We start from the raw sequence: 12,648 nt of genomic DNA, 5'->3' as shown, positions 1-12,648 counted from the left end.
TTTCCATAGGAAACCAAAATACCTAGTGACTCTGGCTTGCTTGGAGGACCATCGTTATTACTCTCTTCCTGCTCTTTAGGTTGCCCTTCACTTTTCAAGGCTAGCTGAGTGCCTGGGATTTCCCTTGAAGGGACTCAAGATTTTCCCTTTATTTCTATGCTTGGGGGACCAGGCAGGCCCCTAAGAAGGGGGTCTCTGCTCCATCTAATTTTCTCCTTCTGTTGGAGCCTCAAAGAGTATCAGAATCATTTCCCCATGCTTCCTTGCACTTACATCCAATGGGTTAATGGAGCTTCCTCAATGATCTTATATAACTTGTAGCAGGTATCATAGTTTGGATTCCCCCAAGAATTCAGTGCAAGTATAGCTTGTTTGAGAGGTGTTGAGAACATGAATAGGAGAGTAGGAAGGTGATTCAGAGAAGAGAAGGCATCCAATAAGGAGTACATCTACCCACAATAGGTAATTGGAAATTAATCCCATGGGGAAGCTCTGGAAAACAGTGAAAAACACAGGTCTCAAATTTATCCCACATGAGGGGAAAGGGAGTTGAGGTATTGTATACCAACACCAGGAGTCATTGATTGAGGGCTGCTCCCTGTGGTGTTAATTCCTTGGTGCTTCGAACCTGCCACATATGGGCGCAGAGTGGCTCCCATTGTCCCAGAAAAAGCCATCAGGCACAGAGATGTAGATACTGCCATTTGGACGTAAGTGGGAGCACTATGAAATGGTAAGAGTTCATGGGATATAGACAGGGAACCAGCAGAGTCTGCTAAAAAGGAGCTCTTTTTGCTGCTTCCCGCTGTAGCAGCTCACCAAGAGGGCTATTATATGGGGAAAAAAAATTACCTACTTGTCCAGCTGGGGTTGTTGGGGGAAGGGTATGCAAGTACTATACATTTTAGGTCAGGCAGTGCACAGTCATTTCCAAAAAGGGAAATGCAGGAGCCAAGGGACCCCCATCTATTGGTTAGAGTGTTGATAAGTGGCCCATGTCTGTGCATCTTAACCCTGAATTCATTTAACTGGATTCCTGAATGGTTGTGGGAAAAGGAATAAGAGAATCTGTACTTGGAGGATGGGAGGATGGTAAGAGGAGAAGGCTCAGAGGAGGTGCCCTGTATGTGTTATTAGATTTGTTTTTAATCTCACAAGGAAAGAATACATATATTTTCTGAAATATCAGTGTGCTTTTCAGAATCAGTGAGGTCATGGAAACCGTAATCTTTGCCATGTGCTCTCACAGCCGCAGTTATGCTAATGAGACTGGGGGTGGGGGAAGGGGGAGGGTAGTGCTCCGGGTGAACATGGTGAAATCAGACTCGAGTCTAGGGGCTGGAGGGGGATGGGAGAGCAAGTGGAGACCTTGGCAGTTGTTTTTGCGTTCAAGGCTTAGGTCTGAGGCTGATGGGCCTCTGATCTTCCTTTCATTTTCCTGACACCTGGGCCTTGGAAGCTGCCCATACCCCAGAGTGTGGAGTGGTGGACAGCAACATATGCCATCACTGTTAATATGATCTATCACCACCAATGACTGGAGGGAAATCATTCTAAGTGGGTTTTAAAACTGGATTTGGGGTGTAGAGAGTTAGACCTTGCTGCTATTTTTACTCAATTTCTTAAACAAAGGGGCTGTGATGCTATTGTGGAGTTACAGCAATGTGGATCTCAAGAAGCCACAATGGAGATTCATTGGCATTTGGAGCTCTAACTCTAGAGATGGAGTTAAAATACTGACTATGCTTTCAAACCTTCATACTACCTTTATTCCAAAGACATCTAAAAGAGCCTAGGGAAGGTAGATTTGTTCTGTGTGTCTATACAATCATCAGTCTCCTTCTTTCTGTCCTCTTCTCCTTCCTGCCATCCCTGGTTCTCCATATAGAAAATGTCTTTAAAGCATAGAGTGGGTCTGTGTATATTTGCATAACAGCAGTCCTCTATATAAAAATAAATCCTGAATAGATTGCTCCATTGTATATACGTATGGGCATGCATGTCACATACACAGATTTATTTTTCTAAGAACAAATGTCTTAATGTTTCTTTTCCTTGAGAAAAATCACCAACTGCCAGAATCTCAAATTCCATGTAGGAATTTACAATAACAGAGAAAATATATGTAAAAAGCCACAGAGAAATAAAATATAGTGAGGAGTAAGATTTTTGTTTCAAATATCCCTCAATCAAGACTTCACAAGTCAAGTAGAAGGCTGTTCTATTCTTGCAATGGCTTTGTCCTCTATAATAGCTGAACAACCTTTAGGACACTGACCAGTGTAACTAAGGCTCATTCTTTTCCTGAAGCAAAGAAGAGCTATGGCCACAAGATTACTACAGAACTATGGAAAAACACAGCTTTGAAATCAAACTGTCCTGAGTTCAAATCTAAGCCCTGCCACTTATTTGGGCAAGTTTTTAAACCTCTTGGAATCTGCTTCTTCCTCTATAAAACAGGGCTATTCACACCTCCAACAAAGGGTTATTGTGAAGATGTAATATACTGTATGTGAAAACACCTGGCACAAGGTGGGTGTCAAGAACTGCAAAGAGTCTAAGATTTGACCCTGCTTGCAAACTAACGAGCTAGCCTGCCACAGTTTTATGTATGATGGTAGAAGACATGAGACTCCTTGGTCAGAAATGGAAGACAGTTTATTACTCACAGAAATAATAGTAGCCAGATTATCAGCAGTTTTTGCATCAGTTTCCCATGCCCCAATTCCTACAAGGTGATCCAAAGATGGCCGGCATATGCAAGTGGGCTTTGCTACAGGAGAGGAACCCTTAGCTTAGGAGACCTGGATCTTTTGCAATGGACAGTAAGCATGCTCCAGAAGAAGACAATGCATTAATCATACTAGATATTGGCCCTTTGCTCTGGAGAGAGACACTATGTCTGTCTTCCAAGGCATCCTGGAAAAGGTAACTCAGAATAAAAGGCATTCAATGCTCCGCTCACAAGATGCATGGAAATATTAATATGAGAAACCCACAAAAGGATAATCTCCCAACAGTAGGTTCTCAATATTTGGTGGTTGGCAATGGAGTGGAAAAGGATGATAAAAAATGATAACTATTTCCCTGGGTTCTGTGCTGATCCTATTTTGCAAGGCCTTAAGGAATATAACTACCTAATCTTCCTTATAAATGAGACTCAATGTGATGCTGTGAAAAAAAAAAAAAGGCTTTAGAGTCATAAAGACATGGGTTTAGAGACTAGCTTAGCCATTCACCAGCTGGGCAACTTTCATTATTTCTTAACTTCTGTGATCTTCTGTTTCCATATCTGTAAAAAGAGGATCATAATATAAGCTACTAAGTGATATGTTATCCAGTAACAGGTATCATGGTATTATGATATATATATTGGTTTTTGTCTATAGTTCCTGGCTAATATCTCCCATAGTTCTTGTTATAGTGTTAGGGTACCCTAGGGCTCAGGAGATAGAATCTGTCTCTCTGAACTTCTCTTGTCCTCCTTCCACCTGCCCAAGGCAGGACTCTAATCTGATTGTGGATCAAAAGACCCTCATTCCAGAGAGGGTCCTGCCCCATACCCTAGAGGAAGGAATGCTGCATAGACAAGCCTTGCTGGCTTTAGATCACGCGCTTTTTGTCCAATCACATTTCTATGTGGCTGTCAATCATGCCTATGTTATGAAGCCTCCATAAAAACCCGAGAGGACTGGGTTTGGAGAGCTTCCAGACAGCTGAACACATGGAGGTTCCTGGTGGGTGGTGTGCCTGGGGAGGGCGCCCCTTCCCCCATACCTCACCCTATGTCACTCTATGTATCTCTTCATCTGTGTCCTCTGTAATATCCTTTATAATAAATCAGTAAACGTGTTTCCCTGAGTTCTGTGAGCTACTCCAGCAAATTAATCAAACCCAAAGAGGGAGGGGGTCTTGGGAACTCCAACTTGAAGCCTGTCAGTCAGAAGCTCTGGAGGTCCAGACTTGCAACTGGGACAGTCTTGGGGACTTAACTCTCACTCCATGGGATCTGACACTATCTCTGGGTAGATAGTGTTAGAATTGAATTGGAGGACACCCAGCTGGTATCCACTGCTTGGTGTGTGTAGGGGGGGAGGGGGGAATTCCACATTTGGTCACAGAAGTCCTCTTCTGTATTGATTATTGTGGAGTTTAGAGGAAAGCACAGTTTAGGGAGTATTTTCCCAAAGCAGGTATAAATATGTATGGCATATAGAAAGAATCCAATAAATGGTAGCTATTGTATTCTTATGTGAAACAGGCATTTATTGAACATCTACTATGTATCCTTCATTTTTTCATTTGACAAATGATTATGGTGCATGTACTTTTTGCCAGGCATGGTGCTAGGCAGTGAGAATACAAAGATAAGCCTAGAATGGCCATTGCTTTTGAGGACAGCACAGTCTAGGAATGGGAACCACTAAAGTATAGTAAGAGGAGGCAAGTGCCAAAGCAGAGGTTGGAACCAAGTACTTTGAGAACTCAGAGGAGATAAAAACCAACTCCAGAGGAAGCTGAGAAAGCTTCGCCAAAACGGTAATATTTGAATTTGGTTCTGATCACTCCAACTTTAGCTCAAACATGAGGAGAGGAAGAAAGATCCTGAGATGATTTGATGTTCTCATAACCCTTGAAATCCAGAGCAATTTCTCCCATCTGTCAGCTTTTGTGAAAGAAGAAGGGAAGTGAGAAGTAATGGAAGGAAAAGAAAGGAAATGGAGGGAGAGAAGGACACACCACTTGAAGCTCTTAGCAAATGTTGAAAGTATCAGGGGCCAATAAATAGCATCCTGTCTCTTCTCTGAGTTCCAAACCAAATTGGAAGTATTACAAAAGAGTCAGCATATGGAGGCCAGTATATCACATGTATTACTGATAAAGCTGATGTTAGAGATCATCTGGGCACCCAAGTTACTTCCATTTTGCGGATATACTACCCCCTTAGGGTTCTATTCTTATTAAATATCTATGTGATGTGAGAAACAAAAGTTCTAGGGCTAGAGGCATTGTCTCTAAGGAGTTGACCTAGAAGCTGTATACATCACTTCAACTCATGTTCCACTGAGCCAAACTTAATCATGTGAGCCTAGCCAGCTGCAAGGGAGGCTTAGAAGTCATGTTTCTGCTAAAATTCAGGGAATTTTCTTATGAAAAGGAAGAAGTGAAATGAATATATAAAGCTTATTAGCATTCCACACAACAGGCTCTGATAGGAAATAGAGAAAGAAAAACAAATTTGGAGGGAAGCTTTGTACATATTGTTCAGGACTTAGTTGAAAATTAGTAGAGGTTCAGGGAGAAAGTCAGAGCTGGGACAAAGAGTTCAAAGTCATCCTCACAATGGGGAAGTTGCTCTGAAGCCATAAGAATATCAAGAAGGACAACTCAGACACCACCCCCTCAAAAATGTCCAAGGGAAACTTCTTTGAGGATACCTACCCTAAAGTGTTGAGAGCAGAAAGAAAAGTCAGAAAATGAATAGACAGAGAAATAGGAGGAGAATTTATGGGTTTTATGTCATAGTAGCCAAGGTAAGAGAGAGAAAATTTCAAGAAGGAAGGTATAGTCAACATTGAGAGATTAAAGATGGTGTGAATTAAGAAATGGCCATGAGGTTTAATTTTAAGATGACACTGGTAACTTTTAAAAGAGCAGGGTCAATAGATTCAAGAAGGAAGAAGCCATATTTCAAAAGATTAAGAAAAGGATGGGTAGTGAAGATGTAATGGAAGCAAGTATAGACACACTTTTAAATAATTAAATGATAACTAGAAAACGAGAGCCAAGACATTACCTCGGGAGGCAGCAGTTCCCAGGAAGGTGCTTCAGAGGATGAGGAAGATGTAAAAAAGCTTGTGAGCAGAAGGTAAAGGTCCAGTGGAGAAGGTAAGGAGGAAGATACAAGAAGACAATGTTTCCGGGCAAGTAGGAGCAGAGAGTGGTGGATCAAGGGGGTGTATGAAAGAGAGGAACCTAGAGAGACAGAGGAACATTCTTTTTCCAGAAAGTGATGAAAAGGGGAAGAAAGTTGAATAAGTACCCATAAAATAAGGGGTTGGAGAAGAAATAGGTAGAAGAGTGCCTAATGGTTTCTAGTCTTCTACTGAGAAAGGGAATAGAACTAGAAGGCAGATAATATCATATTCTCCAAAAATTCTCTTAACAATAAAAAATAAGAAAAAGAGAGCCACCCAGTTCTCTTTCTTGGAATGTACATCCTTAAAGTTGAACCACCATATTGTGAGGAAGCCCAGGCTACATGGAGAGGTCATGTGTAAGTATTCTAGCCAATGATCCCAGCTAAGGTCACATGTTAGTGAATAAGTCTTCAGATGATTCTAGCTTCTGAGTCTCCAAGTTGAGGACCCATTGTGTAACAGAGATAAACCATTTCTGTTGTGCCCTGTCCAAATTCCTGATGCCAGAATCCATGAGCACAATAAGTAGTTGTTTTATGTCACTGGGTTTGGGGAATAATTTCTTATACAGCAATTGATGACCACAACAACCAGGCTGAGAAGTGGGAAAGCCTTAAATAGAGCTGTGGGAAATGTATACTGTGTCTTTTAAAGAGAAATGGAAAGCTTTTGGTGGAGTAGATCCTTCTAGAAGAGTGTGTAGCACAGATTTATAGAGAAAATAGGCCCAGGGTTTCAACATTCTTGAGTCAAGCTCAGAACCTGGAAATAATGGACAGCCATATCAGGCCCACAAAGGGAAGGAAGGCCCCTGCCTCCTCAACATCTTGAATTCAGTATTCCAGCAGCATCTCTGACCATCATCCCAGACCAGTTGCCATACCTCTCCTGCCAATCTGCATTCTTCCTCCTTATTTCCTTTCCTAGGAAGGTCAGCAGGACCAACCAGCCACCCAAGCTGGAAATTAGGGAGCAGGCCTATGAAACTGAACCACTCTTCTTCATTCTCACATGCCATTGCTTCAGTTAAGGCCTTGAGCATCTTCTGCATGCGCTATGGTGCATAAGATGTTTTACAAAAATAGCCACGATTATTCCCCTCAGTATCCACAGCTATTGCAATGTGATTTTGCAGTTCCTCCCATTAAGAGATGAAATCTCTCCCCCTCCCCTGGAATCCAAGCTGGTTTTGTGACTTGTGTTGGCCAAGAGAATAAGGCAGAAGTGATGCTGTGTCAATTCTGGACATAAGCCTCAAGAGGTCTTATACATTTCTACTCACTCTCTTGGAAGTCTGCCTAGCTGCCATTTGAACAAGCCCAGGCTAGTCTGCTGGAGGATGAGAGACCAAATGGAGCAGAAACAAGTCATCACATCTGATACCATCATAAGCCAGACAGCTCCCAAGCAGTACAGCCACTGATTGCAGATGTATAAGTGAGCCCAGCTGAGACTAGAAGAACCACACAGCTGATCCAGCCCAGATTGCCAACACACAGAATTGTGAGCTAAACAAATCATTGTTGCTTTAAACACTAAGTTTTGAGATAGTATGTTATGCAGCAAAAGCTAATTGATACATAAGACTATGCCTTCCTAAATTATCTCCCTGCTTGCAAGCTAACTAACCTCCCCCCTGACCACTCCCAATACAGCATCCATTCTGCCAGACTCATCAAAAACTCAGGCTGGGCGCGGTGGCTCACACCTGTAATCCTAGCACTCTGGCAGGCCGAGGTGGGCGGATTGCTCGAGGTCAGGAGTTCGAAACCAGCCTGAGTAAGAGTGAGACCCCGTCTCTACTATAAATAGAAAGAAATTAATTGGCCAACTAATATATATAGGAAAATTTAGCAGGGCATGGTGGCACATGCCTGTAGTCCCAGCTACTCTGGAGGTTGAGGCAGGAGGATCGCTTGAGCCCAGGAGTTTGAGGTTGCTGTGAGCTAGGCTGGTGCCACGGCACTCTAGCCCGGGCAACAAAGTGAGACTCTGTCTCAAAAAAAAAAAAAACAAAAACAAACAAAAAAAAAACTCATATCTGAATTTTTTACTTCCTTACTTAAAATCTACCAATAACTTCCCATGAACCACAGTATAAACTCAACCTTCTTAGACTTAGAAATAATTAAGAGCTCTTTAAAATTTAGTCCCAATCTCATTTCCCAGAATTCCTTACCTCCTAGCCCCCTTTATCTGTCAAGTTACCTTCTAGCCATGTTCTTCCACTATTCTCAGTTCTAGGAAAATGCCCCATGCTCACATTGCTCCAGGCTTTTTCTCTTACTGTTCTCTCTACTAAGAATATCCCTTCCCCCTCTTCTCCATCTTTATTCCTCTAGAACATAGCACAGTTCCTGGCATATAGTAGGTGTTCAGTATATGTTGAAATGAATAACTAAATTACATTTTATGATGGAGCTATGATCCAATTATAGCTACCATTTAAGAAGTGTTTATTATGTGGCCAAGTACTGTGCTGATGTCACAGCAACCCTATTAGGTATATATTATCACGTCATCATCATCATTATCGTCATCACCATCATCATTCCCATGTTGCATATGAAGAAACTGAGAGTTGGAGAAGTCAGGTAACTTACCAAAAGTTACTCTGCTAAAAAATGGTGGCAGTAGTAGTGGAAAGCCTGAGGAATCTGATACTACTCTCCACTGTCAGCAGCATGGGCCCCAGCATCTATGTACCTGGCCCACTTCCTGGATCAAAGATGGCACCTTCTCATTATGTCCTCACATGGTGAAAGGGGTAAGGCCTCTCTGGGGTCTCTTTTATAAAGACACTAATCCCATTCATGGGGGCTCCATTCCCATGACCTAATCACCTGACAAAATCCCCACCTTTTAATACTATCACATTGGGGATTAGGGCTTCAACATGTAAATTTTGGGAGAACACAAATATTCAGACCATAGCAATCCTCTAAGCTTTGGTTTCTGTTATATAAGAGTCCAGCTTTATGGGTCCTAAGAAAACCCTTTTATTTCCCTTTTTAGTCTGGCTTATTGTCCCAGTAAGTGTTTTTAAAAATGTAATTGAAGTTTAAGACTGAATAATGACTATTTTATCCTATGCTGTACTTACTTCCTCCACCCAGCACAGTAAGCCTTCATCTTATGAGATAATCCTAATGGCAGAAGAACAGCAGGTGATGACAGTGATTCCTCCTCCTCCTCCTCCTCTTCTTCCTCCTCCTCCTATTCTTCTTCTTCCTCCCCCTCTCCTCCTTCTCCACCCCCTCTCCTTCTCCCTCTCCTCTTCCTCCTCTTACTTCTTCAATAAAAAGTACCCATCAAAAAGGGAAAACATATTTGGATAATATTTTAAACCATTATCCTAACATCCAATCTAAGTTGAAGAATAAAGTCGAGTCATGGGAAATTGTGAAGTATTGCCTTCTGTTTTTAATTATATCTACTCCAAGAAAATAAAAATTGGTTTGCCAATAATTAAAACATTGAGTTATTTTTATTGCATTTTTCATAAATCTGAATTCAAGCTAATTATTGCTATCCAGAGAGGAATTTTGAAGCCAGAGGGAGAAATCTTTAAATATTACCTCAAACACACTAGGTATAACATTTTAAAGTGTTTTTTCCAGGATAGAAGAAGCAAGATTATGAATTTAGGAGACAAAATTCTCATCATCAATCATCAGCTGATAGATCTAGAACACCACCAGAAGTCACATTAGGGTTAATGACAATTTCATTTCCCAATGTGTACATGCCCTTACAATTTTAGGCTCAATTTTTTAAAACTTGGAACATATATTTAAGAAAGGATGAGCTTTGTCTGTGGATAAGATTAGAGTGAGCAGGGGGTTCTACTGGGCTATGTGAGTAGGCGAAAAGAAAATCTTCATTCATTCCTAACTGCCAAGGTGTCACACACACATTTCACCATTAGTTATTCCTGTAACTTAAGAATTACCCTAATCAGCAATCCTCTTTTAAAATCCTTTCATTAGCTTCACCATATATTTAATGAGCACTCTATGCAAGTCATTATGCTAGGGCTCAAAGATGAGTTGGAGATTGAACGTGGGTGGAAATGAGGGAGAAGCAACAAATAAATAAATGAATTAATCAAGTCAGCAGCACCTTAGTGGGACTTTGATTTTTCCAGAGGTTTTTCCTTCCTCTGGGAGTTAGGCTTAATGAGAACCTTGGGTATCTGAAGAGAGAGCAGAAAGAAGGAGAAGTAGAAGCTGCTAAAAACTATAAGATGTCCTCGATTTAGCATGCAATTTCTCCCTCCCTCACAGCCACATTTTAATATTTCACAAGTCAGGATTTATCCTGCAATCTATAAATAGATTTAATAAGGCAGTACATTTCTTCTTTGTTTTAAATTATTAAATTGAGCTTGTTATTAAATAGTGCTTCTTATAATCCATGGCATGTTCTCCTTAAAGAGATCAGTAATATTTTTAATTGAAATTTTTATTGAGGTAATTGTAGATTTACTATAGTGCAGTATCACAACCAGGATATTAAGAATCCATGGAGCTTAATTGGATTTCCCCAGTTTTACTTGTACTCATGTGTGTGTCTAGTTCTATGGAGTTTTATCACATGTGTAAGTTTGTGTATCTGCACCACAATCAAGATACTGAACAATTTCATCACCACAAAATCACTTCATATTGCCCTTTTATAACCACACTGATCTTCCCATCCCCAAACACTGGCAACCACTAATCTGTTCTCCATTTCTAAAATTTTGTCATTACAAAAATGTTATATAAATGGAATCATAGTATGTAGCTTTTTAGAATTGGGGTTTTTTTTCACTTGGCATAATTCTCTGCAGATTCATCTAAGTTGTGTGTACCATGTGTATCAGTATTTGCTTCCTTTCATTGTTGATTAGTATGGGATGTACATACCATAGTTTGTTTAACCATTCACCTGTTGAAGGGCATCTGAGCTGGTTTTGGCTATTAGATCAGAAATATTTATTGAGCACCTACTATATATATGTTTGGTACTTTCATATTTGTTGTCCAAACTAATCTTTACCCCCTCCCAAAAAATCCCTGAGAGATAAATACTTGTATCTGTACTTTATCAATGATGAAATTGAGGCTCCACAATGCCAATTATTATTATATAATAGGCTGAGGTCCCACAATTTGTAAGTGGCAAGTGAGAATTCATACTCAGATATTCAATTCCCACGCCTATGAGTGCTATTTGTCAGTTTATTTGATGGTTTTTCCTGTGGGCTATCACAGGCATTGAGAGTGGGGCTGGCCAAAATGAGCCCAGAGTGAGCACATCCCCAGTTTTCTCCATTATTTTCCCACCATAGATCAGAACAGACCTGAGTACATGTGCACTACAATGCCTGGTAGCTCACCTGCTTGATGGATCGCTGTTTCAGAGGTGCCTATGCTTAGAGGGTCATCAACAAACCAAATAAAAAGGTGAAGGTTAGATTTTCTTCCCCCATCTTGATAAACACTCAATTGTTTCTTGTGCTCTTTTCCCATTTTCTCTTCCAGTTGGCAGATGTACCAGGGGAGTGATAGTTAAACTGACACATTGTCATTCTGAAAACAAATGACTGGAAATGCCATACCAGCTCATATAGTCTCAGAAAAAGCTTCAGAGCAGCCCATCTGCCCAGGGGAGGGACACATTCTGCCTGTCATAACTCAAGCACTGTCTCCTGGAGGAATGAGTATGCCTGTCAATAATGAGCCAGCCCCCTATGGGAACAGCCTTTAGGAGAAATAGGCACATGGCTCCTACCCAGTCATGGACTGCAATGCTGGGGCAATTCCTAAGCCCTCTCTTCTAATGAAAGTTCTTTCCCCACCAGCCTATCACCCACAATTGCCACTCCCACTCCACATCCCTCAAACCAATCATAATTTCTATTGAAGGAGAACATGCCATGGATTATAAGAAGCACTATTTAATAACAAGCTCAATTTAATAATTTAAAACAAAGAAGAAATGTACTGCCTTATTAAATCTATTATTTAATAATAGATATTTTGTCTTGGGACAAAAGCAAGGGGACCCATGTACATTTCAAAAGGAGAATTTAAACCATGATGAGCTACAACCATATACCCACCACAATGGCTAAAACTGAAAACATTGATAATACCAAGTGCTGACGAGGTGTGAAGCAACAGGAACTCTCTTACATTACTGGTGGAGACACAAAATGATGCAGTCACTTTGGAAAACTGTTTGGCAATGTCTACTAAAGCTAAACATATGCATCTCCTATAAAGCCAGCAATTTCACTCCTATGTATAATCTCAAGAGAAATGAATGTGTATGTCCACCGAAGGATATGTACAAAAATGTTCATAGCAGCTTTATTCACAATAGCCCAAAACTGTAAAATCTCAAATGTTCATCAATAGGATGGATAAATGAATTATTGAATATTCATACAATAGAATACTGCACAGCAAAAAAATATTCTGATACATACAACATGGGTGAATCTGAAAGACATTACATTAAGCAAAAGAAGCCAAACTCACAAAGAGTACATGCTGTGTGATACCATTTATATGAAGTTTAAGAAGAGGCAAAATTAATCTATGGTGATAGAGGTCAGAATAGTGGTTACCTCTGGGAAGGAGTGGGAGATGGCTACTGAGTGAACAGGGCATGAGGAACCATCTGGGGTGCCGGAAGTGGTTCTATATCTTGCTCTAGATCAAGCGTCCTCAAACTA

Source organism: Microcebus murinus, chromosome X (genome assembly GCF_040939455.1).
Source record: "Microcebus murinus isolate Inina chromosome X, M.murinus_Inina_mat1.0, whole genome shotgun sequence".
NCBI classification, from domain to species: Eukaryota; Metazoa; Chordata; class Mammalia; order Primates; family Cheirogaleidae; genus Microcebus; species Microcebus murinus.
Note: the sequence above shows the minus strand (reverse complement) of the source record.